Here is a 24,703-nt window from a genome sequence, read left to right on the forward strand (position 1 = left end):
ACTGGAGCTGAAAATAAAAAAGGGGAGAAAGGAAAACAAAAAAAAACTAAAAGAAAAACTAAATGGCCTAATGGGGGTTAACTCAGGCCAAAGGGGGAGGAAGGGGGGTCAGCTTAAAATACAAGCAGCTGACAGAAGGGGGGAGGGAAAAAGTAAAAGGGAGTCAAGGCAACTTGAGCCAAAAATAAAAAAGGGGTAAAAAGGAAAACCAGAAAAGAAAAACTAAATGGCCTTAGGGGGGGTAAACTCAGGCCAAAAGGGGGAGGAAGGGGGGTCAGCACAAAATTAAAAGTAGCTGACAGAGGGGGAGGGGGGAGGGGGAGAAAGAAAAAGAACCAAACTCAAAGAACAAACTAAGGAGGGTTAGGAACCGGCAGGTGGGAAGGGCGGGGCAGGGAGCTGCAGGCAGTTGATTGCAATGAAGCAATCAAGCTAGCTGCCTGCAGCAAGGGAAGAACAAAAGGAAGTCAAACAAACCAACCAACAAACAAAGACAAAACAACCCAAAGAACAAACAGGAGAACAGGACAGCAAGGACAACCAAAAGGGGAAGACAACAACAAGGCCAAGTAAGTAAACAAAAATCAAGTAAGAGGGGAGGGGGAGGATGGAAGGAACCCCAGGAGAGAGGCTCCAACTACCTCTTCCATCCTTACCTCCTGGTCTGGGACCGCTTGCCTTCCTGCAGGGCCTATAGCCCCTGTGGTGCTGGCCACAGGGGGACAGGTGGAGGACCTCCCGATGTTGGGGGAGCAGCACCTGAGGAGAAAAACAAGAAAAGGGGAGAGGGGGGAGGTGAGTAAGAAAAGAAACAGGGAGGGGAAGGAGAAACTAACCTAAAAAAACAACAACACAGAAGGGAAGGGGAAGTGCTGCAGCACTTGTATGTGTGTGAAGGGGAGGGAAGGCAGGTGCTGGCCCTAGGTGAGGTCTGGAGGGCCCTGCAGGCCAGAGGATGGCTGTCCCAGTGGAGGGCTGCTGGAGGTCCTGCAGTAATTCTGCCTGGCCTGTAGATGGTAGTGAGAGGTCCAGGCAGAGGGGAAGCAGTAGCAGGCTGGAAGGGCTCCAGGGGCCCAGGATGCAGCAGGGGCCCAGAATGCTCCAGGGCCTGAGAGGCCTAGCTGTGCCTGTGGCTTGCATGCCAGCGTTTGGACTTCCTGTTTGGCGACGCCCTTCTCCTAGGGGCCGGCCCGCAGCTCTCCTCCTTATTTATAGGGCCAGCGGTGGGCGGTCCTGGCAAGCTCCTCCCAGGGAGTTGCCTTCTACCTCCAGTATATAAGGACTTCCTTGTCATTTGCAACTGGCCTTCGGATTGTGCATTACAGTCGCCTGTAACCTTGCCGATCCAGGTCCTCCATGTATTGATGGCTCCTTGTCCTGTCTCTGTCCGGATGTCTGTTCCTGACCTTGCTTTGATGTCTGTTTCTGAAGCTGCCTGATTCCGTTCCTGTTCCAGTTCTGGTTGTTCTGCCCTATGTCCTCGTCTGGTTCCTGAGCCTTCTATCCTGTTGGGCCCTGGAGTGGCCAACAGGAGGGATTTGTCCCCCGGGCTCTTGAGCTTCCCTGCCTGCCAGCTGAAGGGGCTTCGGATGTCAGTATCCCAGCATCGGAGTCCCTGCTCGCCTGGATCTTCCGCTTTGTCTTCCCTGCACCCTCCTTTCCTCAGCATGGTCCGCGACCAGCCTTCCTGGGCTGTGTAGGGCGCGTCTGGGACGGGGTGGTCCGCGACTCAGTCCCACGGGTGGGCTGAGTAGGGCGCCTTGATGGACAGTGCCATGTTTCCTTCCAGCCTTGTCTACGATGTCTGCACCTGCCTTGTCTACGATGTCTGCTTCAGCCTTTGCCCTGATGTCTCCTACGTCTTGCTTCAGCCTGTCTTGGATGTCTGCTTCAGCCCCCGTCTGACGTCTTCAGTGTAAAGGACTCTGTCTGCCCTCGCCTCTGTCCGGCCTGCTGCCCATTGCCGTTCCCAGCGGCAGGTCCGAAAGGGCCGGGAACAGTCGGAGGACCGTTCATCAGTCAACTTCCCAGTGTTGGCTACCATGGGCATGCAGGTCCGGCTGAGGGTCAGACTCTGTGCCTGCTTCTGTACCCGCCTGGCTCACCATGCCTGCCCAGCTCACCTCCCACGGTGTGGCTGGGGCTCCTCCCTAGCTTTCGCCGTGGCCCAAGGGCTCACCACCAGCTCGAGACGACCGCGCCCGCAGGCGCTAGTAACATGTATGGTGATGTTGCCACCAGAGACGGGAAGGTCAGTGACAAAGTCAGTGGCTAAATGTGTCTAGGGTTCCCTTGGGGGCTGGCAGTTGCTGAAACACATCCCAAGGTCATGCTTGCACATTTTTATTCATGACACATGTGAAGCAGAACTCTATGTAACTCTTCACATTGGTCTTTATCTGGAGCCACCAGTAGTGTTGAACAATTAATTCCAAGGTTCGAGTAATACCTGGATGACCCGCCAAGTGGGAGTTATGATCCCACTAAAGGATCTTCTGACGTAGGTGCCAGGGAACCTCAATCTTTCCAGGAGGAACTGTAAATATGGCAATAGCCACAATCGTTGCAGGGTCAATGATATGCTATGGAGATTCCAGAGAAGTTTCAGTATCAAAGGAATGTGAGAAGGCATCGGGTCATTGGTTCTTCTCAGAAGGACAGTACCACAACTCGAAATGAAACCGATTAAAAAACAATGGCCAGTGATTAACTGGGGATTCAAGCTCTGCACTTGCGCTAGATGTTCCAGGTTTTTGTGATCTGTATAGATAGTTCCTGGGTGCTTGGCTCCTTCCAGCAAGTGTCACCATTGTTTTAAGGCTAGCTTGACCACTAGCACCTCATGATCACTAACGATATAGTTCTTCTCTGCCAGAGAACATTTTTTTCAAAAGTAGGAGCAGGTCATGAGTGTACCATTATGGTTATGCTGTAGAAGGACATTGCTTACCCTGAGAGTAGACTTATCTACCTCCAGGATGAATGGCTTGGACAGATCTGGGTAATTTAGGCATGGATTAAGGGTGAACTTCTTTTTGAGATGCTCAAAAGCTTGGATAGTTTCCTTGGTCCAGTTTTCAGTGTCCAAGTGCTTTTTAGTTAGGACTGTGAGCGGGGCCACCAAGAAGGAGTAATCATGAATAAATTGCCTAGAGTAATTGGTGAACCCCAGGAAGCGCTATCATGCCTTAAGACCCACGGCTGAGGCCACTCCAGTATGGAGTTGGTCCATACTTAGGCCTTGATAAGAGATAATATATCTCAAGAAGTTCTTCCTATTTGCAGGTATTCTTCTCTAACTTGGTGAAGAGGTGATTCTCACAGAGTCTCTGGATGACCTGTTTCACATGACATCAGTGCTCCATCAAAAACTTAGAGAAGATTATGATATCATCCAGGTAAACTACAACATGGGAGTAGAGAAGGGCTGGGAAGATCTCATTGACCATAAATTGGAAGACTGCAGGGGCATTGCAAATACCAAGGGGCATCATTAGGTATTCATAGTGTACGTCATGGGTGTTAAAGGCGGTCTTCCATTTGTCACCTTCTTGGATTCTGATCAGGTTGAATGCCGCCTGAAGGTCCAAAAGCTGTCAAAAGGCTTAGAGATCAAGGGATAGTGGTTCTTCTTGCGAATGGAGTTAAGATCGTGATAGTCAATAGGGATGTGAATCGTTTTTTGACGATTTTAAAAAATTGTCAGATATTTTTTAAATTGTCAAAAATCGTTAGAGTCGCGATACAATAGAAATTTCCCCGATAAATCGGGGGAGAGGGGGAGGGCGGGAAAACCGGCACACCAAAATAACCCCTAAACCCACCCCGACCCTTTAAAACAAATCCCCCACCCTCCCGAACCCCCCCAAAATGTTTTAAATTACCTGGTGGTCCAGTAGGGGGGTCCCGGCGTGATCTCCCGCTCTCGGGCCATCGGCGCCATTTTGGCTGCCACTAATATAAATGGCGCCGATGGCCCAATAAAAAAAAATCCCACCCCGACCCTTTAAAATTACTCCCTTAGCCTCCCCCACTCTCCCGACCCCCCCCCCCCCCCCAAAACCTTTTACACATACCTGGTGGTCCAGGGGGGCCGCGGGAGCGATCTCCCGTTCCCAGGCCATCAGCTGCTCTAAAAAAAAATGGCGCCGATGGCCCTTTGCCCTTACCATGTGACAGGGCAAAGGTAGCGCCGGCGCCATTTTGAATATATTATAAATACAGCCTGAGTGCAGGAGATCGCTCCTGGACCCCCGCTGGACCCCCAGGGACTTTTGGCCAGCTTGGGGGGGCCTCCTGACCCCCACAAGACTTGCCAAAAGTCCAGCGGGGGTCAGGGAGCGAACTCCTGTACTCGGGCCATATTGCCAGTATTCAAAATGGTGCCGGCGCTACCTTTGCCCTCACTATGTCACAGGGGCCGACGTCCAATTCACTTTTTTTCAAAAAAAGTCAAAAAGTCCAGCGGGGGTCCGGGAGCGACCTCCTGCACTCGGGCCATATTGCCAGTATTCAAAATGGTGCCGCGCTACCTTTGCCCTCACTATGTCACAGGGGCCGACGTCGGCCCCTGTGACATAGTGAGGGCAAAGGAAGCGCGGCACCATTTTGAATACTGGCAATATGGCCCGAGTGCAGGAGGTCGCTCCCGGACCCCCGCTGGACTTTTGGCAAGTCTTGTGGGGGTCAGGAGGCCCCCCCCCCAAGCTGGCCAAAAGTCCCTGGGGGTCCAGCGGGGGTCCGGGAGCGATCTCCTGCACTCAAGCCGTATTTATAATATATTCAAAATGGCGCCGGCGCTACCTTTGCCCTGTCACATAGTAAGGGCAAAGGGCCATCGGCGCCATTTTTTTTAGCGCAGCTGATGGCCTGGGAACGGGAGATCGCTCCCGTGGCCCCCCTGGACCACCAGTTATGTGTAAAAAGTTTTGGGGGGGGGGTCAGGAGAGTCAGGGAGGCTAAGGGGGTAATTTTAAAGGGTCGGGGTGGGTTTTTTTTTATCGGCACGGGCCTCACTAAAAAAAATTAGTGATGTGAATTGGAATCGGAACCGATTCCAATTCACATCTCTAACGAATCAGATTCCCCCCCAAGCCGAACCCAATCGTTAAAACGATCGGGCACACGATTCACATCCCTAATAGTCAATGCAGGCATGTAATGACCTGTCCTTCTTCCCTATGAAAAAAAGTCAGTCCCCAGGAGGTGACGAAAAGGGACAAATGAAGCCTCTGTCCAAATTCTCTTTATTAAATTTGGTTATAGCCTCGGTTTCAGGAGCAGAGAGTAGGTATACTCTGCCTCTGAGTGGAACCTTGCTGGGGACCAAGAATATGGCACAATGGTAGGAGCGGTGAGGTGGCAAGACCTTCATCTGCTGTTTGCTAAATACATTTTCAAATTCTGAGTATTGGGGTGGCAGACACAGAAGCTCTGAGGTAATTGTCTGAGCCATGTGCATCACATAATTAAACTTTAGTAAGGCATTGCTCATGACAGCTAAGGCTCCCCTTGGCGATCTGTAATGTGGCCCAATCAATAGGGATGTGCATTAGTGTAAAACTAAATAGAAAAACAAAACAAATAGGGACCAGTTCATTTCTTTCTTGGGGTCCTGAAATGAATTGAAGGGATCCCAAAAATTAAACAAATCCTATTAGTTTAATTCGTTTGAAATAAAATAATTTCTATAAGCCATTATAGTCAATAGATTCATAGAAATCATAGGGAGAGCAACATGTGAATGTGTACAGTTAGTAATTGATACAGTGTAGAGCAAGTAGTAAGAAGAGAAGGAGAGGATGGGTATGTTGTCAAGGAGATGAGAGGAATAGTGTATCACAGTGAAGCATTTTGATAATCAGACCTATAGCTGTGGACGGGTACAGTGACGTTGAACTTGAAGACTAAAAATGTCAGAGATTTGCTCTGTAGTGCTTCTCAAGACTTTGTGTGAAAGCTTAGCTCTGAGCTCTCTCTGAATTCTTGGTAAAAATGTTTTTGCTGTGACATATTATATGGACTCACTGTGCCAGCCCATCAACAGCACCTCACAAGAGAAGAAAGTAAAGCAATTAGGCAGAGCTGCATTACAGTGCCTGTGTCTCATTGCAGATTTGTGAGGCTTATCTTGCAGTTGTTGTTTTGTTTATCCTTTCTGGTGATTTAAGTCTTAGGTACACTTGAGATTAGATATTTATTCTCTGTTTGCCTGGCAGCAGGCACAGTGTGGGCAGTGGGCACTAGACTGTACTGGGCATATGCAAGCAGTGAAGGCAGGGAAGAGAGTACAGTATAACAGGCTGTTTTGTGAAGCTTGTTTTTTGTGAGAGAAATAATGCACAGCAGAAAGTGTGCCACTCATTGTTTGCCTAGCAGCGGGCACAGTGTGGGCAGTGGGTCTGAGGCAGTGTGCATTACAATACCACTGCAAAATATTAAATCTTCACATCCCCAGTGACATAAAAGCAATCAGGACAGGGAAAGGCAGAGCAGATGAAGTCAATTTAAATTTGTCCAAAATTGGGCAGGTTGGCACTGGCACTGTCAGTGTCAGAAATAACTAAAAAAATAGTCCTGCACCAAAACTGAAGAGGGATTTCTTCTGTTGCATGTTTGATTAAACTAGGGGAGTTTCTCCTATACCAGCCGCCTTCACCTCAGGTTTAGCTCTTGGGTTCTGGTGGCCAGCAGGACTTAGGCGGGTCCCTAGGGCGGTGAAGCAAACAAAAGTCCAATGGCATGCAAGGGCCAGGGCAGGCAGCAGACTAATAGGGTTGGAGACAGGACAAGGTCAAGGCAAGCTGCTAACAAGGATGGTCAGGTCTGGCTATCATGGACAGGTCCAGGCAAGAAGTCAGGTCCAGACAGCAGGCTATCATAGCCTGACCTGACCTTTTGCCTAGAACTGACTATCATGGACAGGTCCAGGCAAGAGGTCAGGTTCAGGCAGCAAGCTATCATGGTCAGGTCTAGGCAAGAAGTCAGGTCCAGACAGCAGACTATCATAGTCAGTTCTAGGCAAAAGGTCAGGTCAGGCTATCATGGACAGGTCCAGGCAAGAGGTCAGGTTCAGGCAGCAAGCTATCATGGTCAGGTCCAGGCAAGAAGTCAGGTCCAGACAGCAGGCTATCATAGTCAGTTCTAGGCAAAAGGTCAGGTCAGGCTATCATGGACAGGTCCAGGCAAGAGGTCAGGTTCAGGCAGCAAGCTATCATGGTCAGGTCTAGGCAAGAAGTCAGGTCCAGACAGCAGACTATCATAGTCAGTTCTAGGCAAAAGGTCAGGTCAGGCTATCATAGTCAGTTCCAGGAAAAAGGTCAGGTCAGGCTATCATGGACAGGTCCAGGCAAAAGGTCAGGTTCAGGCAGCAAGCTATCATGGTCAGGTCCAAGTAGGAGATCAGGTACTGGCAGCAGGCTATCATTATCATGTGCAGACAAAAGATCAAGATCCGGAGAGTCAGGCCAAGGGGAGATGAAGACACACAGAAGAGATTGGATGAGATACCAGGTCAAGGCAAGTCTGGGCAAGGCAACACAGAACAAGGAAGGCCTGATGAAGCAAGACTGGACAAGGCAAGGCTGGACGAGGCAAGGCAAGAAAGGCAGGAACCAGGAACACAACACAATCTCCTATGGCAGGTGACTTGTTGCTGAGGCATCTGTGTGGTGTCTGAAGTGGCCTTAAGTACCAGCAGTGGCTGATGTCATTTCTGGGCACCTGGGTCAGGATTCTTGTCATGGATCAAGGGTAGGTATGTACTGGAAGGAGCACGATGACAGTGGATCCTAGGCACAGTGCCGGCATGAGAGCCATGTGGTGCGACCTTGGCAGCAGGAAGTAGCATTCTTTTCACATGCAGGGTCTGTTGGCATCATGGTAAGTGAGGTGGCTCCTGGGAGGGCCCCGTGAGCCACTCTTTGTTACAGCCATAGAAATAAATGGGAAACAAATTAATAGGACAAATAATATTCATTTCATTCATAGGACCCCTTCATTCATTTTATTGGGTGGAAGTGGGGGCAAGAATGAAACAAATAGGGTCCAAATTGAAACAAATGGGTTCCCTAAATTTTTCTACCAGGCTTATTGCATCCAAGATATGTGGAAAATTGCAACTTCTGCATGAAAAATTGTGCAGCTTATTATATAAGCCTCTAAATCAGATCAGAGACTCCTTGAATTGTTGAATCATAAAATGCAGAGTAATATCCAGTTGATATATCCCATCTTAAATACATAACCATATCAACCTTGTCAACAAAACAAACACTTCACAAATTGCATAAAGACACACCTAAATTGGCAAATGCCATTACAACTCTAAAAACCAACCCATTGTATTTTATTATATTACACTCTATCAGGCACAAGTTGATACAACCCTAAAATTAACCGCACTAGTAAGGAAAACGTATAGTCTAACTGGCCCAAGCTGTTACAACACTAAAACGCATTACTTAAATAATCCCAATTAACCATACTTATAAGCTCAAATGTTACCTTACCAGCACAAGCTATTACAACACTGAGTCACTACTTTGTTGATTCCACTACTTTGTTAATCCTAACAAAGTGCGTGTCTTTATGTAATTTTTTTAAGTTTTTAATACATATTATACAGTCTTTTATACAACTGTGTAATACATTACACTGGATTAAAGTTTTAAATATATACTAGCTGTACCCGGCCACGCATTGCAGTGGCAGAGCCAGGTTAAGTGGAAAAGAAAGAAAAGAGAATGGGGATAACCGCCCCCTCCCCCCCCCCCCCTCAAACATGGATGCAATAACATCCCCACGACCCCCCTGCAGGCCCGCCGATACATGTCAAAAATGGTAGTCTGTGGAGAGTGCGTTTTTTCCGGCATGGAAGTATTGGCACCTGGCCCTCGGCAGCCAGCACTGAAACTGTCTCCGACGGCTGTTAGAACTTACTCTGTCAGTGGGGTGGAGCAATGGGAGCAGTCGTCTCGCTCAGATAGTAAGGGCGAAGGTGCGCCGGTTGCCAGTCCAGAAAATGGCGTCGAAGGGCCCTCGCCCTTACTATGTCACATGGGCTACTGCCGCCATTGGCGTTTCCGAGTGTCCTAGTAAGGGACAGAGCCGTCGGCGCCACTTTGATTGCTGGCAGCCGACGGCCGTAGTGTATGCGATGTGTCACGGAGTGCTGTTGCCCCCTCCCACTGGAGCAGCCCGAACTATTCTGCCGTTTTGCGTGCGTTCGGAGGGTGTGGGCAGTAAGTAGAAAAGTCATGTGCGTGGGGGGTGTGAGGAGGGTGTTTTTATGTGATCTTGTAGGGTGTGGGAATTGCAAACATGTGGCATGTTAGTGGCCTCCCGGTGTAGCATGCTGGAATTTTGTGGGGTTTTGTGTGTTTTGGGAGAGTATGTGAAGTAAGTACAAGTGGCATGTGTGCGGGGGGGGGTGTGAGGAGGGTGGATTTGTGTCTGGTCGGAGGATGTGTAAATCCCAAACTTTGGTCACATGTGTGTGGGATGTGAGCGTTTGTGCAAGGTGTAAGAGCTTGCACTTACATCCAGCAGATGTCGCTGTTTTGTGGAACCAAATTTAAAAACTTTTTTACCAGCCCTCGGTGTGACATATATGTAATGTAAGTGTAGAAGAACCTTGCCGTATGTGAGGTGAAGCTTGTGTCCAAATTTGAAAGCAATCGGTTCAGCTGTGGCTGAGCCTGGTAAAGTTGAAAAAACAGAACAGAGCAGTAAAGGTTACAGTTTTTGTGGTTTTTTTTTTTTACCCCAAATGAACAGCACCAGCAAAGAATAGTTTAAATATGCAAGCACACCTTCCTGGCCCCCCCCCCCCCCAACCCGGCGAAATAGAGCAACCCATGCTACAGCCCCCCTCTCGGGAGACGTAGAGAATGAGTGCCCCCCCCCCCTGTGAAAAACGCGCGGCGGAAAATAAGAACGGTCCCCCACCGTGCTCCTCCCCAGCTACCTGTCTAAACTGCCAGCCGGTGGCGAGGGTGTGTGCTAGGGTTTGTTCCGCTGGCTGCCATGTTGCAAAACTTCACCGGTGAAAGGGATGCGTCAGGATTCGTGACCTAGTAAGGGCAAATGTCCGCTGAGGATATGGCGCCGATGGGCTCTTGCCCTTACTATGTCACATGGTGTACCGACATCATTGTTGTCTCCGTATAGCATAGTAAGGGCAAGGTCCGCCGGCGCCATTTATGTTGCTGGCATCCGGCCCTATTGAATGCGATGTGTCCTGGTCCGTTCCTGTGGTGCCGGCGGAGAAGCACGGATTTGTTTCAGGTATAGTGTGTGATCGGAGTGCAGTGCGTGGGTGGGTGGAAGAGGGTACTTTAATTTAAATTCGGAGGGTGTGTGAAATGCGTGGCTTCCCAATGTAGCAGCCAGGAATCCGTGTTTTGGTGTGTTTTGGGAGGGTGGGTGAAGTAAGTGATATTGGCAGGCGTGTGGGTGGGGGTGTGTGGTGTGATGAGTGTGGATTTCTGTGTGTTATGAGGGAGTGTGAATGAAAGACAATAGCCCTGTGTGGGGGTGGGGGGTGGTGTGTGAGTGTGAGTGAAAGGTGTAAGAGGTTGCGCTTGCGCTGACGGCCACCAGATGTCACTGTTTTGTGTAAGCAATTTTTAAACTTGTATTACCTGTCACAGGTGTGACCTATATGTAATGTAAGTGTATAAGATCCTTCCCGTATGGGAAGTGAATGTTGTGTGCAAATTTGAACGCATTCGGTTAAGCGGTTGGCGAGATTAGTGATGACGTACAAACTATTTAACATTTTTATTTATATAGAAGATATATATATATATATTTATATAATTTTTTAAGTAATAAGGACAGGTTTCTTTTTGTTTTTCTTTGTGTATAGGACTATACTATTGGTATTCTTACCTTCGCAATACTTGATAGGTTTATTAACCAAAATTAGCCAAGTAGCCTTGGGATTTGCCACTTCATATTGCTAAGAGTTGTATGTGAACAGGGAATTGATCTGCACAATAGAATCTGTTAGTACTTCTTCCAAGCAACTCAATTTGGCTACTGTTGGAGACGGCATGCTTGGTTTGATGGACCATTAGCTTGATCTAGTATGGCATTTCTTATGTTCTTGTTAAAATTTAAAATCTATGTTATGTATATTCAATGATTTTACCTATTTATCTATCTATGACTACATCTATATATCAGCAAAAAACATTTTCCCAAATGTAACCTCAGGAGTGGACATAAAGTAATATAAAATAATGATGTCCACCTCATCAAACAAATAAACATAATTATATTAAATATTGAATAGACCATCATACTAGGTGTCATCAGAGTAAATGTTGGCAATACATTATGCTTTCTTCCACCTTTTATATAATCATTGATCTAAAGCTGTGTACTAGGGATGTGCAGCCAAAAGGTTTTCGTTGCATTCGTGATTCAGATTTGTCGGGGCGCAAATGCGTTACATTTGGCCGTATGGCGCCCCGATGCGTTAATACGGCGAGTTAAATTTGTGTCCCAGCTAAAATTAAAATTAACTATAACCCCCCACCCTCCTGACCCACCCAAGACTTACCAAAACTCCCTGGTGGTCCAGCGGGGAGTCCAGAAGCCATCCCTGCACTCGTTTGCCAGTTTCATCATGGCGCCAATAGCCTGTGTCACAGGGGCTACCGGTGCCATTGGTCAGCCCCTGTCACATGGTCACCGGCGCCTTCTTGTGCTCCTACCATGTGACAGGGGCTGACCAATGGCACCGGTAGCCCCTGTGATGTACGGGCAAAGGCTATCGGCGCCATTTTGAGTCCTGGCATCGGACGGCCGGCGTGCGGGAGGTCGCTCCGGGACCCCCGTTGGACCCACAGAGACTTTTGGCCAGCTTGGGGGGGGCCTCCTGACCCCCACAAGACTTGCCAAAAGTCCAGCGGGGGTCCGGGAGTGACCTCCTGCACGCTGTCCGTCCGATGCCAATACTCAAAATGGCGCCGATCGCCTTTGCCCTCACTATGTGACATATGTGACATAGTGAGGGCAAAGGCGATCGGCGCCATTTTGAGTATTGGCATCGGACGGCCGGCATGCAGGAGGTCGCTCCCGGACCCCCGCTGGACTTTTGGAAAGTCTTGTGAGGGTCAGGAGGCCCCCCCAAGCTGGCCAAAAGTCCCTGTGGGTCCAACGGGGGTCCCGGAGCGACCTCCTGCACGCCGGCCGTCCGATGCCAGGACTCAAAATGGCGCCGATAGCCTTTGCCCATACTATGTCACAGGGGCTACCGGTGCCATTGGTCAGCCCCTGTCACATGGTAGGAGCACAAGATGGCACCGGTGACCATGGGACAGGGGCTGACCAATGGCACCTGTAGCCCCTGTGACACAGGCTATCGGCGCCATGATGAAACCGGCAAACGAGTGCAGGGATGGCTTCTGGACTCCCCGCTGGACCACCAGGGAGTTTTGGTAAGTCTTGGGAGGGTCAGGAGGGTGGGGGGGGTTTACATTTTTATTTAGGAGGCCGAATAAAACAGAAATCTGTTAAATACGTGGGGAGTTGCGATGCGTTTCGCCTCCCCACGTATTTAACAGATAGGACAAAATAAGTTGTGGATTACAATTACGTGGAAAACGGATGCACACCCCTACTGTGTACCAGGTAATTTTTTTGTTTTTTATATCGCAAATAAAATATCACTTATAATAGCAGAATACAATTAAGGATCATAGTTCAAAGTAATAATTCAAAGACTTATCTTATGGTTTCACCACATATTGGGAGTGGTAAAAAAAAAGCCAAAATAGCCACCATGAAGATATATTTTCTCAAAGAATACCTGTTTAATCTCTTGCTTGACACAGGACCATGTTTCAGACACAACAGTTCTTCATCAGGGTACTGTTCTTATATAATGGTTCACATAATGGCATCTGCCGGAAATGATGACATCTATATATCTACATGTATCTAGAGAACTACATCTTCTTGCAAACAATGGGTTACAACCAAGAATGGCTCCATCTGGATAACTTGTTATGAAGCTATATAATCACTCTTTCTAAGTGACTCCTTTGAATTATCTCTGGTGATGCAATCTGGTACTTTGTCCTTTTTCAGGAAATATTTGTAATACCTTTGGGTGTTGCAGACAAAAACACATGGACACAAAATCTAGCTTTTCGGATGGTCAGATAAGCAGAAACCCATAATAAATTAAACAATTCAAAAATATCAAAAGAGTAAACTTGAATGATGTGAAGTCTGGATTTTAAAACTCAAAACCATTTTTGAGCTGAATGAACAGCCTTACATTTTTTCAGGCTGAATATTTTAGGGTTCTTTTTCTCCCTCATCAGTTTATAAAGAGGGATACAATTTATCTGATTATTAGCACAAGGTTTGGAGCTGAACATTTCTGTTGTTATTAGCATTCTACAATAACAGAAAAATATATATATATACATACAGTATATTAATAGTAACCATAAACAAGAGTAGATCACAATTGTACTATCGACGTTAATTTTTGTAACCATACCTCAGGTTGAGATACTGCATCTCCACAATACTGACCTCATTTTGACTCAGCATTTTGTGTTTTCTTTAAGGGATAATGCAACCATTCTTTTAGTCTGAGGTACTTAAAAGCTGTGCAGCAAAACATTGGACCAAAGACTAAAGGAATGTTTGTAAACAAAGAAGCACTAATACCATAACATATTATTTAACAGATGAGGTTTTCATTAGTTTTTCATATCACAGCCAATTAAGTCCTTTTGCAAATTGTATTAAAAAAATATTTTAAGAAATCATTATTTGGCAAATGTTCTCTGTGTAAATTAGAAAACAAACATACTTTTACTGTTGTTGCAATCAGTAGTCTGAAGCATGATGCTGTTTTTCTCATTCAATCTGTCTATAAAACAGAAGCTAATTAATAGTGCTACCCCTACCTAATCTGTTCAAGCATACCTAAGTCTGGTGAAATGAATCAAGCTTATATTCCTTCTGGTATGTTTATTCCTTATCATTGAGTTTGTACTTTTCTTTTTCTTCACTTAATTACATGGCTGTCTATTAATGCATGCCACTAGCTACAGAACTTAAGCTAATCAGTACGTTTCTTTTTTTCTCTTTCCTTCCGGGTTTGATTACTGAACTAAGACACTGCAATCATTTCTTCTTGCTCCTATGTATATGGCCACATTTCAATTTTGAAAATTATTACTGTACATTCCATACCTAATAAGTATATATATATATATATTCCATTTGTAGTTTCAAATTGGTCAATAGTACTGGTTGTTGGCAATACCCTCCCTTCTTTTTTTACCTTTTTACTAGAGTAATAACACATCGGCAAACAAAAACTATACTTTGAAATGTCTATATACAAATGCTAGAAGTTTAAAAAGTAAGATGGGAAAGTTATAGTGTATAGCACTGGATGAAGAGGTAGCTAGATGAAGAGGAGACCTGCTGGAAGGAGGATAACCAATAGGGTACAAATTATATCGAAATGATAGGATACATCAAATAGGTGAAAGGGTGGCACTACATATTAAAGAGTAGGGATGTGAATCGTGTGATCGATCGTCTTAACGATCGATTTTGGTTGGGGGGGGAGGGAAATCTGATCGTCATGTTTTGTTTTTTTTAAAAATCGTAAAAAATCTTAAATCGGGGGAGGGCGGGAAAACCGGCACACCAAAACAACCTTTGGGTTACTTTTTGGGTTACTTTTATGGCTTGGTAATACACTTCCAGTGCAGTGAGAGAAAGGAATTAGGGAGAGGATCCATTCTGTGACAGCCCTTCCAGAGGCGGGGTTGTAATGGATATCTCTGGTAAGAAGTTTTATAGCAGAGCTCCTCAAATGATTCTGGAGGCAGTCTAAGTTGGAAGTTAGAAAGAGAGGTTGGAGTTTTTTTCCTAGATTACTGTTTGGCCTTCCTGGAGCCTTGGAAATTCTCTAAGATCCTCCAGAGTTGGTTTAGACTACACTGCTATACTCTCCAACAAGGTATAGTTTGTCCAGGGACTGAGCTGGATTTTGGATTTTTGAGTAAAAGAGCCCTGCTGAGGGCCTGGGCCTTTCCAAGGTTCAGGGAGTGAGGAACTCTGAGTTGCACAGATTTAGGGAAGACTTGCCTATGAAGTGGTAATGACTAGTTTCAGAGGACCACTGAAATTATCTATTTTTGGAACAAAGAAGTAATTTTTTTCAAGACCTGGAAGTGATTTTATGCCCCTCTTTATACCCATCAGTGGACCTGCAGTTCCATACAGGATCTATAGGGATCCTCATCCAGAGAAAGGACAACTAACTGTGAGTAAATATTAGAGATAATGGGAAGACGCCCATCAGAAGTCCCTGAAACTCTGTGGAGATAAAGACATTAACTATCTGTCCCAAGATTAGTTTTTGCCATGTCGTCCTGTGCCTTACCTGGCTTCAGGAACACGGTCCCCAGATCTACTGGAAAACATTGCAGCTGTCCCAATGGAGGCTGAATTGCCATGACAATTGCCTCCAACTGGTAATTCCAGTCTCATGTTCCACCACACTTGCCAGTCTTCGGGACCTGCCGGCCTCCTATGCCATATACGCGGATGTCTTTTCTAAGCAAAAGGCCGAGGTACTGCCGCCTCACCGGCCCTTCGACTGTGCCATCAACCTCCTCCCTGGCGCTGAAACTCCTCAATACATGACTCAATACATCAAAGAGAATCTGGAGAGGGGCTTCATTCGCAAGTCAACATCCCCAGCGGGGGCTGGGTGGTTCTTTGCTGCGAAGAAGGACAGAACCCTTCGCCCTTGCATCGACTACCGGGGCCTGAATGCCATAATGGTCAAGGACCGGTATCCCTTGCCCCTCATCTCCGAGCTCTTTGATCGTCTGCAAGGTGCAAAGGTCTTTACCAAGTTGGATCTCCGAGGGGCCTATAACCTGATTCGCACCAAGGAGGGAGACGAATGGAAAACCGCCTTCAACACCCAAAACAGCCACTATGAGTACCTGGTGATGCCGTTTGGGCTCTGTAATGCTCCAGCGGTGTTTCAGAACACCATGAACGAAATACTCCGTGATCTCTTGTATCGGTGTATGGTCATGTACCTTGATGACATTTTGATTTTCTCGGATTCCATGGCCACTCACTGTCAGCACGTCGTCCAGGTACTACAACGTTTAAAGGAAAACAGACTTTATGTGAAACTAGAAAAGTGCCTCTTCCAGCGGGAGTCCCTTTCCTTCCTGGGGTATATTGTCTCTAGTGAGGGATTCTGTATGGACCCCCAGAAACTAAAAGCCATTTGGGAATGGCCGCAACCATCCGGACTGAAGGCACGCCAACGGTTTTTGGGTTTCGCCAACTACTACCATTCCTTTATTCCCTATTATGCGTCCATTGTTGCCCCGATGACAGCCTCGACTCAGAAAGGCGCGGACCCCAAGAACTGGCCTCCGGGAGCAGAGGCCACCTTCCTCCGACTTAAAGAGGCGTTCCTGCAACAGCTGTGCCTTCACCATCCGGATCCGCATCGTCCGTTCATCATAGAAGTGGACGCATCCTCAGAAGGCGTGGGAGCCGTCCTGAGCCAGACTTCAAATCACCACAAGCTACACCCTTGTGCCTTCCTCTCTCGCCAGTTCTCTCCGGCAGAGCGGAACTACGCCATTGGCGATAAAGATCTCCTAGCCATTAAAGTGGCTTTAGAAGAATGGCGTCCTTGGTTGGAGGGGGCACAACACCAGTTTACGGTCTACACGGACCATAAAAATCTTGAGTATTTGCATTGGGCTCAGCGGCTCAATCCTCGACAGGCACGTTGAGCATTATTCTTTACCCGTTTCAACTTCGACCTACGCTATAGACCGGCCGGGAAGATTCTCAAGGCCGATGCCTTGTTCCGGGTCTTCGAGACCTCAGAAACTTCAGATGATCCTCAGTTTATCATCGAGCCATCACGTGTCCTGCTGACCGCCACCACGACCATCCCTCCTGGGAAAACCCTCATTCCGCCGCACCTGCGGAAACAAGTTCTGGCATGGGCTCATGACTCCCGTTGCTCCGGTCATCCGGGACAACATCGGACCTTACAAACTCTTTGCCATTACTATTGGTGGCCTAAGGTCAACAAAGATGTCTGGTTCTATGTAGAGTCCTGCCAGTCATGTGCCCATCATAAGAGGATTCCAGGTTCGTCCCCGGGCTTGCTTAAGCCATTACCAGCTCCCTCGGAACCATGGACGCATCTTGCGACGGACTTTGTGGTTGATCTGCCATCGTCCAATGGGAACACTGTCATATGGGTAGTCATCGATCGGTTTAGCAAAATGGCACACTTCGTGCCCCTCCCAGGGTTGCCGTCCGCACCACAGTTGGCCTAGCTGTTCGTCCAGCACATCTTTAGACTGCATGGTCTACCCAGCAGCATCCTCTCGGATCAAGGCCCCCAATTTACTGCCAGATTCTGGAGGGCCCTCTGCCAGAAGTTCGACGTCACTCTGGACTATACTTCTGCTTACCACCCTCAGACCAATGGTCTAGCAGAGAGAATGAACCAAACCTTAAAGCATCTACGTAAATGAGAAACAGGACGACTGGGCAAGTCTACTTCCATGGGCGGAATTTGAACTCAATTCACACCTTTCTATGGCTACTGGATCTTCTCCATTCCAGATAGTCTATGGGAAGCAGCCACGCCCGCCACTGCCGGTTCCCATTTCCGTCACGTCTCCGGTAGCCCAACTCTCAGCAGACAAACTGCATCGCCTTTGGGTCTCCACATGGCGTGCACTGATTAAAGCCAGTCAGGTGGCAAAAAGGTATGCTGATCGGTGACAGAGACCATACCCACCTCTGAGACCTGGTCAAAAGGTGTGGCTGAGCACTCAGTTTATTCATATGAAGCTGCCATCAGCGCGACTGGCCCCTCGATTTATTGGACCATTTCCCATCCTTTGTCGGATTGGTGCAGTATCGTATCAGCTTCGGTTACTACCTTCACTCAAGATCCACAACACATTCCACACCTCTCTTTTGAAGCCTCTGGTGCTATCTTGGCCTTCCAGTACGCTTCCAACTCCCCAACCTATCGCCTGTGATGACCTCACCTATCAGGTCCGAGAGGTGTTGGACGTGCGAAAGCATCGAAAGAAATGGGAGTATCTGCTAGCTTTGGAGGGGTTCAGTCCCGAAGAAAACACCTGGGAGCTGTTGGCCAACATCCTAGACTGAGGCTTGCTTGATCAGTTCCACAGAGTCCATCCGTCTAAACCCAAGCCTCCAGGGAGGCGACCTAAAGAGGGGGGTACTGTTGTGTTCCTCGGCCACGGACGGCCACAGTCGCAGCCCCCTACCTGAACGCTGATGACGGGCCACTGCAGCAGCGTCGGGGGAAGCTGTTGGAATCTGGTGCCCATCGTTCCCGCGCACCAGCGCGGGCCTCCAGGGTGGCTGCCGGGCTGGAAGCCGTCCCTGCTCCTCCCTTGCGGTGTTGGGCAGCCTTCCTCTGCGGCCGGGAATCCAAGATGGTTGTCACCATCTTAGGTGTGAGGCCACGCCTCCTCACAGGATTTAAAGGGACCTCATCCCTTACACCTGTTTCCAATGAGCCAGAGCAGAGGAAGTATATAAGGAGACTTCCTCTGCTCATTCCTTGACTTGACAACAGCTTCCAGCATTGTTCAAGTCTGCTTGCTTCGGTGAGTCTTCTTGCGCTTCGGATCCTTGCTTCCTGGTTCCTGTCTCGTCTCGTTGATTCCTTTGTACCTGATTTCAGATTGGCAAGCGGTGATTCTTGGTGTGTGACTTTGGACTGGCAAGTGGCGATCCCTTGGTGTGTGACCTCAGACTGGTAAGCGATGACCCTCTGGCACTTGACCTTGGACTTCTTCTGGACCATCGTCTCCAAGGGCCCATCTAAGTCCCAGTGGTCCAGGTCCCTATGGGCTCCTCCCTGGGGGACCGTGGGCTTCCAGGGTTGAAGCTCCAGTTGGCCCTTGCACCAACCTCATGACTCCTTGACCTCTCAAAGGTCCACCTAAGTCCCAGCGGCTCGGGTCCCTATGGGCTCCTCCCGGGGAGACTGCAGGCTTCCAGTGGGGAAGACCCAGCAGGCTTCTTCGACATCATGACTCTTCGTCTGCCTCCACGGTCACCTCAGTCTCCAGTGCCGAGGGTCAGCCGATCACATCTTCTGTTCTGCCTCGCCACCCGACAGGAGAGCCTAAGGATCCACCTCCTAGGTATACCATCCTCCCATTGGTCCAAGAGTTCACAAGCTTGAGAATAACACAATTTAATGGCATATATTGTAGCAATTTTCAAAAGCCCACTTACTTGACTAAAGTGCATTTACTCATGAAAAAAACAGTTTTACTCAAGTAAATGGTTTTTAAAATCAGGCCAATAATGTATCTGGATTACAGAAAGCATTTGACAAAGGCCCTCATGAGAGTCTTCTTAGGAAATTAAAAAGTCATGGGACAGGGGGCATTGTGAACTGTGAACTGTGGATTGTAAACTGGTTAAAAGATAGGAAACAGAGATTATTGCTAAATGGTAATTTTTCCAAATGAGAATGGTGAATAGTGGAGTGCCCCAGCAACCTGTTCTGGGAACATTGCTTTTTAATGTATTTATAAACAACTTGAAAATAGGTACAAGTGAGGTGATCAAATTTGCCAATGACACCAAATTATTCAAAGTTGTTAAATCACAAGAGAATTGTGAAAAATTGAAAGAGGACCTTTCAAATTTGGGAGATTGGGCATGAAAAAGGAAAATAAAATTCAACATGGACAAGTGCAAAACGATGTACTTAGGGAAGAGTAACCCAAGTTATAATTACAAGGTTCTTCTTTAGGAGTCCCCTTTTAGGGAAAGGATTTAAGCATCATCATTGATAATATGTTGAAATCTTTTTCTAAGTCTGCAGAAACAACCAAGAAAGCAAAAAGAATGCTAGGAAAGGAAAGAAATGGAGAATAAAACAGAGAATATCATAAGGCCTCTGTATTGCTCCATGGTGTGACCTCATCTTGAATATTGTGTACAGTTCTAGTTATCACATCTCAAAAAAGATATAGAAGAATTAGAAAAGGTGCACAGAAGGGCAACCAAAGTGATAAAGGGTTTGGAATGATTCCCATATGCGGAAAGGCTAAAGAAGCTAGGACTATTTGGCTTGGAGAGGAGACAGCTGAGGGGAGATATGATGGAGGTCTATAAAATAATGAGTGGAATGGAACGAGAAACATTAATCAGTTGTTTACTCTTTAAATGATCTGGAAAGAAATACGAGTGAGATATCTACAAATTTGTAATGCAAATTTGATTGACACAAAATTGTTCAGAGTAGTTAAATCACAAGCAGATTGTGATAAATTGCAGGAAAACCTTGTGAGACTGGAAAATTGGGCATCCAAATGGCAGATGAAATTTAATGTGGATAAGTGCAAGGTGATGCATATAGGGAAAAATAACCCATGCTATAATTACACAATGTTGGGTTCTATATTAGGAGCTACAACCCAAGAAAGAGATCTAGGCGTCATAGTGGATAACACATTGAAATCGTCGGTTCAGTGTGCTGTGGCAGTCAAAAAAGCAAACAGAATGTTGGGAATTATTAGAAAGGGAATGGTGAATAAAACGGAAAATGTCATAATGCCTCTGTATCGCTCCATGGTGAGACCGCACTTTGAATACTGTGTACAATTCTGGTCGCCGCATCTCAAAAAAGATATAATTGCGATGGAGAAGGTACAGAGAAGGGCTACCAAAATGATAAGGGGAATGGAACAGCTCCCCTATAAGGAAAGACTAAAGAGGATAGGACTTTTCAGCTTGGAGAAGAGACGGCTGAGGGAGGATATGATAGAGATGTTTAAAATTATGAGAGGTCTAGAACGGGTAGATGTGAATCGGTTATTTACTCTTTCGGATAGTAGAAAGGCTAGGGGGCACTCCATGAAGTTAGCATGGGGCACATTTAAAACTAATTGGAGAAAGTTCTTTTTTACTCAACGCACTGTTAAACTCTGGAATTTGTTGCCAGAGGATGTGGTTAGTGCAGTTAGTATAGCAGTTATGTTTAAAAAAGGATTAGATGAGTTCTTGGAGAAGAAGTCCATTACCTGCTATTAAGTTCACTTAAGGGCGGATTTTAAAAGGCCTGCTCGCGTAAATCCGCCCGGATTTACGCGAGCAGGGCCTTGCGCGCCGGCGCGCCTATTTTCCATAGGCCTGCTGGCGGGTGCAGAGCCCCGGGACTCGCGTAAGTCCCGGGGTTTTTTGTTGGGGGCGTGTCGGGGCCATGTCGGGGGTGGGGCCGATCGACGTGGCGTTTTGGGGGCGGGACGCGGCATTTCTGGCACGTGCCCGGGGGCATGGTTTCGGCCCGGGGCAGTCCAGGGGTGTGGCCACGCCCTCCGGAACCGCCCCCGGGTCGCGTCTCGGCGTGCCAGCGGCCCGCTGGCGCACGTGGATTTACTTCTCCCTCTGGGAGGCGTAAATCCCTGGACAAAGGTAGGGGGGGTTTAGATAGGGCCGGGGGGGTGGGTTAGGTAGAGGAAGGGAGGGGAAGGTGAGGGGAGGGCGAAAGAGAGTTCCCTCCGAGGCCGCTCCGATTTTGGAGCGGCCTCGGAGGGAACGGAGGCAGGCTGCGCGGCTCGGCGCACGCCGGCTGCCCAAAATCGGCAGCCTTGCGCGCGCCGATCCTGGATTTTAGAAGATACGCGCGGCTACGCGCATATCTACTAAAATCCAGCGTACTTTTGTTTGCGACTGGTGTGCCAACAAAAGTACACGAACGCACATTTTTTAAAAATCTACCCCTTAGAGAATAGCCACTGCCATTAGCAATGGTAACATGGAATAGACTTAGTTTTTGGGTACTTGCCAGGTTCTTATGGCCTGGATTGGCCACTGTTGGAAACAGGATGCTGGGCTTGATGGACCCTTGGTCTGACCCAATATGGCATTTTCTTATGTTCTTATGTTCTTAAAGAGTACAAAGAGTAGGGGACACACAATGACGTTACTAGATGATACATTTAAAACTAATAAGAGAAAATAATTTTTTACTCAATGAATAATTAAGTTCAGGAATTCATTGCCAGTGGATGTAGTAAAAGCTATCGGTATAGCTATGTTTATAAATGGTTTGGAGACGTTCCTGGAGGAAAAGTCCATTAAGCATTATTATAGAGTTTGAGGAATCTACTACATATTCTTGGGATAAGCAGCTTGGAATCTATCTACCACTTTGGGATTCTGCCAGGTATTTATGAACTGAATTGGCTACTGTTGAAAACAGGATACTGGACTTGATGGACCTTTGATTTGACCTAGTATGGCAAATCTTATTTTCTTATGTTCTTATTCTGGTTCTCCAGAGAATGTAGATAGATAAATAGGTATAGCCCTTGTACATTAGCAGCATTTTTCAATGGTGCCAAAGGTAAGCCAGGTTGCTTCATCAATTCACTGTACTGCTATTTTTTTCAAGGGGTTGATTATGTATGGCTGGGTCAAACCGTGTATATTCATGGATGCTTCGGACAACTTGTACCTTAAAAGCACTAGAACTTTACTTACCAGTGCAAATGTGTTTTCCATGTTCAGATCTAAAATATTTTAGCCAGTTTCAGTAGAAATTAGGGTCAACAAACAAGCTGTAGGTGATATGTATTTACTGAACTAATACTATCAAGTGAACTAACATATTAAGCATAATAATTTGTATCCAATTTCAGAAAATAGGCATTTGAGAATGATTTCTTATTTTGTGTTCTAATACTGTATTTTTTAATAGTAGATCTGACATCTTCCTCCTTTTCATCCACCATTGCCGTTACATATGCACACTTGCTCGCAGAGGCATTTTTCCCTTTCAAACATGGTGGATCTGAGGCTTGCTGTACAGCTGACTCTCTGGAAGAGGTTACAGGAGTTATACAAGTGTTTTAATTGTGGCAATAGAAATGCTGAATGCTTCAGCAAAGCCGGCGCTGCCATGTGTTTACAGAGAACATATCTAGTAGGGATGTGAATCGTGTGATCGATCGTCTTAACGATCAATTTTGGCTGGGGGGGGGGGAAATCTGATCGTCATGGTTTTTTTGGTTAAAAAATCATTTTATCAGGGGAGGGGGAGGGCGGGAAAACCGGCACACCAAAACAACCCTAAAACCCACCCCGACCCTTTAAAACAAATTCCCCACCCTCCTGAACCCCCCAAAATGTTTTATATTACCTGGGGTCCAGTGGGGGAGTCTTGGCGCGATCTCCCACTCTCAGGCCACGGCTGCGTTAATAGAAATGGTGCCGATGGACCTTTGCCCTTACCATGTGACAGGGCAAAGGTAGCGCCGGCGCCATTTTGGTTCCTGGCACCCAACGTCACGAGTGCAGGAGATCGCTCCCGGACCCCTGCTGGACCCCCAGGGACTTTTGACCAGCTTGGGGGGGCCTCCTCACCCCCACAAGACTTGCCAAAAGTCCAGCGGGGGTCCGGGAGCGACCTCCTGCACGCGGGCCGTATTGCCAATATTCAAAATGGCGCCGGCGCTACCTTTGCCCTCACTATGTCATACGGGCCGACGGCGCCATTTCTATTAACGCAGCCATGGCCAGAGAGCGGGAGATCGCGCCGGGACCCCCCCCACTGGACCCCAGGTAATTTAAAACATTTTGGGGGGGGGGTTCGGGAGGGTGGGGGATTTGTTTTAAAGGGTCGGGGTGGGTTTTAGGGTTGTTTTGGTGTGCCGGTTTTTCCGCCCTCCCCCCTCCCCCGATTTACGATTTTTTGACGATAAATCGGGGGAATTGCTATTGTATCGCGGCTCTAACAATTTTTGACGATTTAAAATATATCTGACGATTGTTTTAAATAGTCAAAAAACGATTCACATCCCTAATATCTAGAACTATGATGGTGCTGTTGCCTGGCTTGTAATATGGTATTTAAGCAGCTAAGAATGACAAGTTTACTGTCGAACAGCAGTTTGTGATGTTGGCATCCTTTGATAAAAGCTACTTTGTTGCCATTGTCCCTCGCACAGCTAAAAATACAGATGATATTTTTAATGATGAAGCCTACAAATCCATAAAGTGTTACTCTAGACGAGGCAAAGGAATTCTCAAGGAATGAAGAACTATATTATTTTTACACTAAATGGTTTAAGGAAATGGTCTGACAGCATAATTCTCTAACATTGTAAAAATGCAACTTTATTTGAACTTTCTTTAAAAATTGTTGAGATGCTATTATCCCTGTTTATAAGTTTGATCTCTGCTTTAAAAGAATTTAAGACTAGATGCACTAAGCATTTTTCTCATTGGCACACAGTGGGGAAAAAAAAAATCTTTAGCAGATCTGAGCCCCAGTGGCACGATCTTGAATACTGGAGCAATGAGATTCATTGTCTTGGTATTGCCTACAGTATATTTATACTATCTAATGCCAACAATATAGGGCTAGGTGGTAAGGTATCTGTGACTTGACATTGATCTCAGAGTCAGACTTGATCTGCTAAATCGTTGTGGCGATATGTTTTCCTCTTTATCTCACATCATATTTGAAGACTGTGCACTGCAAACCCCATCTCAGAAGAAACTGAAGCAAGACCAGAACTATTTCCAGTGTTTATATGAGCCCATGACCTGTTGTCAAGATCTATGAGCAGCATTAGCTTACAAGTATTCC

General features: G+C 46.9%; 1 long non-coding RNA gene across 1 annotated transcript in view; it reads left to right on the forward strand.

The window, feature by feature from the left end:
* Positions 1–502: 502 nt before the first annotated feature.
* LOC115088708 overlaps positions 503–24,703 on the forward strand; it is a 121,367-nt gene continuing 97,166 nt past the window's right edge. The window contains exon 1 of the long non-coding RNA XR_003855829.1: positions 503–569. This is a non-coding gene — a long non-coding RNA (uncharacterized LOC115088708). The remainder of the gene's footprint in view (positions 570–24,703) is intronic.

The sequence above is a fragment of the Rhinatrema bivittatum genome, chromosome 3, assembly GCF_901001135.1.
Source record: "Rhinatrema bivittatum chromosome 3, aRhiBiv1.1, whole genome shotgun sequence".
In the NCBI taxonomy this organism is placed as follows: Eukaryota; Metazoa; Chordata; class Amphibia; order Gymnophiona; family Rhinatrematidae; genus Rhinatrema; species Rhinatrema bivittatum.